A 4,411-nucleotide genomic window follows, 5' to 3' on the forward strand; every position below is an offset into this window, starting at 1 on the left:
ACATGCATATACTAATCCTGATTATTTTTGTTGTTATTCCTATTATGATGGTCACAGGTGGTGTTGGTGATCAGCCACCTCAACGGGTGAATGTAAATAAAAAATTATTCTATATATATTTATTTTGGCTCTTAATGTTTAGAATGACAATTAATAATTTGTTTTGTTATGAAGGGGGAGTACGGGCAGCTCCGGGAGAGACAGTTGCCCTCCCTGACCTCGAGCACTGCCAACAACAATAGTAGTTAGTCACAACTGTGGGGTCTAAGTTTGAGCTATGGACGTAGACAACGGGGAAGAAGAAGGTCGAGATCCCTCGTGCTTCTGTGGGTGGCACGAGCTTGTCACACCCGAGTAATGAGGAACTTGCCAGGCAGATCACTATTATGACTAAGGAGGTTTACCATCTACGAGAAGACCAACATAAAATTGAGTGGAGTATATCACACCCAATCGTGATTATAGAAGATCGTTGGGGCAACAAAACGGTGACTACTGTAGTCTAGTCAAGGAGGAGGATAAAGAAGAGGAGGATGAGGAGGAGCATTAGAAAGAGTTTTTATGTATTTTTAATTGATGAAATGTTTGAACCTATATTGATTAGAGTATTAATGTAAACTTTTGATAATTTAAATTTGTGAAAATATCATCTTTTTCAGCATTGATATTTTTAAGAGCTTTGATTTGTGATATAGTTGGATATAATGTTACAGTAATGTAGATTAAATATTGTGTGCAGGTTGTCGAAATGTAATTGATTTTTTTTTTTGTTATTTTTTCGAGTTTTGCATCGGATTTGCGTCCATTTTACGTCCAATAATCTGACACGTTGTCCATCGAACTAAACTCAATGCAAATCATACAAAATTATTTATCGTCTGATGTTTTCAGATACAAAATTCAATGCAATTACGGACTAATTCTGATTGTATGACGATGAACTAATCGACACTAATATTTTTTGTTGGATTATTTCGATACATAATTGATGGAATTAAGATTAACAGCCTTTGAATTACCCTCTGAAAAATCAGACGTAAATTTGAAGCAAATCCAACGATAATACTTAAATAGCGTCAGCTTTACGTCTGATTTGACCGACACAAATTTGCTGAATGCCTGTAGTGAGTTTTGCTCATGCAAATTCATCTTTCTTTAGGAGAACAATGACAGACACTTCAATTATAATAAAATTCCTAGTAAACCTTATAAAAATGGCAACTAAATCATGGAAGCTTTTGAAATTTATGAAATTCCAGGGGGTTCGCCAATCTAGAATAATTTTATTTTTTTAGAAACATTCTGTCCTTTGCAGATATCAAAATATTAAGAAAGATGTCTTCAATCTGACTAAAAAAATAACTATTTTGAAAAAGTTTGTCTTCTCTAAATATAGTTAAAATTTATCTAAGTGATTTAATTGCACTTTCTTATTTCACATGTAAATGAGAATGCATTAGGGATTTGCCATTAAAAGATTTTAAGACAATACACATTAATCTTATGAATATGTTAGGGGCATTAGATAAACCAAAAGACATTAACAACAATTCATAAAGACCATCTTGGATTTTGAATGTTTTTTTTCACTCATCCCCTGGCCTAATCTTGATCTAATGACGTCCAATCTATAAAAAAATCCTTGAGAAATAATCAAAGCTAGCCAAAAGGTCAAGCATATCATCTAATTCGAGGATCATAAACCTATATTTTACAACAATATCATTTATAACTCTACTTCCTATGGATACTCTCTAGGAATTATCCTTCTTGGGGGCCAAAAATGTTTAAACTACACAACGACTCAGGCTTACTTAGTAGATGCAACTTCTTAACAATTCACCTACTTGTACCTTAAGCTTAGCATGTTCTATGGGGTTCATTCAATAATGTGATAAGTTAGGTAATTGAAAACCTAATATGAAATCGATGGCATGTTGAATATCCTTCATTGGCGATAAATCATTTGGTAGATCATCGAGGCATAAATAACTCAGTAAGCTCATCTAATAGGTCTGAGACCACAACATGTATGTGTTGCCTAACAAGACTAGGTTTGACTTCTCTCAAATAGAGTATATGAAAAAGGTGAGGATCAACAAATTCTATTTGAATCCAAAATTTTCTAGTTTAATATATAAAGGGGATGACAAAAGTATAAGATGTTCAATAAAAAAAGTTTGAAGCAACCTCCTTAGTAGTGGGGGATGATATCACTATGAGATTAAGCTTAGCACTTTTTTTGACTAGACTTGGAATGAATTTGAGAATTGGGCTTAGGTGAGATATAAACTGCAAATTTTTCTACTAGCTTTTTTGAAAATAATTTAATAATTCTTTTTCATTATGCTTAAACATACATTTTAACTGCCATAATATATCACATTCACATTATAGAGCCAGGGTGCTTAGTAGAATGTGTTATGTCCATAATCAGAACATTAAACCATGAGAGAAGTGGGATTGCAATTACTAAAGCAATTATATGTGCCTATTGTCTAAAATAAACAAAACCCAATAGCATGCAAGTGCGGATTTAGGGTTATGATATGATAAAAGTATGGAAAGTTGGAAATACAAGTTATTTAAACTTGTAACTAGGGGTGTAAACGAGGCTTGTTTATATTTCGAGCTCAAAAATTGTGTTCGTGTTCGGCTTAAAGAGCCAAACACGAGCTGTTCACGAACAAAGAGCCTTTTAACAACCCTAATCATGTAACCATATGACATAAGACAATAAGAGTTTGAGCAAGATTTAAAAATTATTATTTATATTAAATTATCATTGAATCTAATTTAATAATTTTTATTCTATTTTCTTAATTATTATTTTAATTGATTATAAATCTTTGTAGTCTGGTAGTCAATTAGATTTTCTTAAATACTACTTTATATATATATAGCCAAAACTAGCCGAACACATCTTAGTTCGTGTTCGGCTCGTTAACTTATCGAACAAAATTAACGAACCGAACACGAGCATCTTAACGAGCCGAACACGAGCTGTTCGCGAACAACGAGCCGTTTTGACAGCCCTACTTGTAACCCCTAGGAATCATTTTATATTCTGATAATATATATCAATAATTGTTAACAACATGCCCATTAACATGACATAACATATGCTCAACACTTATTCTACAAATTCTAAAATTTCTGTCATCTATAAACATTTCATCCCTCATTTTAATTTTAATTTATTTTATTAGATTCTTATCAATTAGAATTATACATCTGCAAGAAGCATACACTAATGTAGTTTGCTTTCAATATCATTTTAAAACATATCTATAACTAATTAATTTATATATATAAACTAAGGGTCCGTTTGTGGCAGTTTGTGCGTTTTATGATAAACTGCTTATCCTGAAACGCGGCCCATGGGCCGGCAGCGGGGGTCGACCCGCAACCTGCGTTTCGTGTAAAAACCCAAACGCAGTTTCGGATAAGCTGGTGAAACACACGAACCAAACGATACAGCGACATTTTAAAAACGCCGCCCACACTTATAAGCTGCCCCAAACAGACCCTAAAAGTTATTCTTACTGTTTAAAATTAGCGACTTCAGACGTGCCTCAACACAATTCAACCTGGAGGCACTCGAGATGCACACTTAAAATATTTGGCAAGTCCCAGCTCAAGGCTTCTCTCTCTCTCTCTCTATATATATATATATATCTCTGAAGTACTAGTCTATTTTGTGTGGTCAGACTTTCTTTCAGAATCACACCTCACAATCTTTTACGTGAGAAAATAATTATTTATAAATTTGTGAGTTCACTTGCATAGCTTAATGTTTATATTTCAACAGATATGTTCATTATTGCAAGAACATATTGCATTAATTTATATTCTTTATTTATATTATAAGATCATCCATCACTACGAAATCAAATAAAGCTTCTTATTCATTAATGTCTCATATTCCATACCCACCAGAACCCTCTCATAAACAATTCTTCATTTAAATCATTTGATGCGGACGTCTCCTACTTTAGGAATAGACATAGGACTCCTGAAACCAAAGTGGGCTTCCGCCTACTTGCCAGGATCGAACCAATCCGAGTCATACTTTGACGTGGAGTGCAGGCTGGTTCCTTGACAACTCTTAGTTATCCTCTTATTATAAATTTACTTTAGTAGAAGTTTGGGCTACCTTTGTCGTGTATTTATTTGGGACAACCGAGAACTTTAACAACTTAGCTAATTGCACCTTCAATGTCGTCGGCTCGCTGCTCTCTCTTCTCCGCGGCATTTCACCGGAATTCAACGTTGCCAAAGCGACGGAGGTATTAGCAGTGTCATTGTTCTTTATGGAAACTATAATTTTTGAGAAAACTTAATATTTTTAGGTGCTTTAATTATAAATACATAAGATTATGTGTAAAATTTGTAATATAGAATGTTTGGG

Source organism: Phalaenopsis equestris, unplaced genomic scaffold (assembly GCF_001263595.1).
Source record: "Phalaenopsis equestris unplaced genomic scaffold, ASM126359v1 Scaffold000840, whole genome shotgun sequence".
Classification (NCBI taxonomy): Eukaryota; Viridiplantae; Streptophyta; class Magnoliopsida; order Asparagales; family Orchidaceae; genus Phalaenopsis; species Phalaenopsis equestris.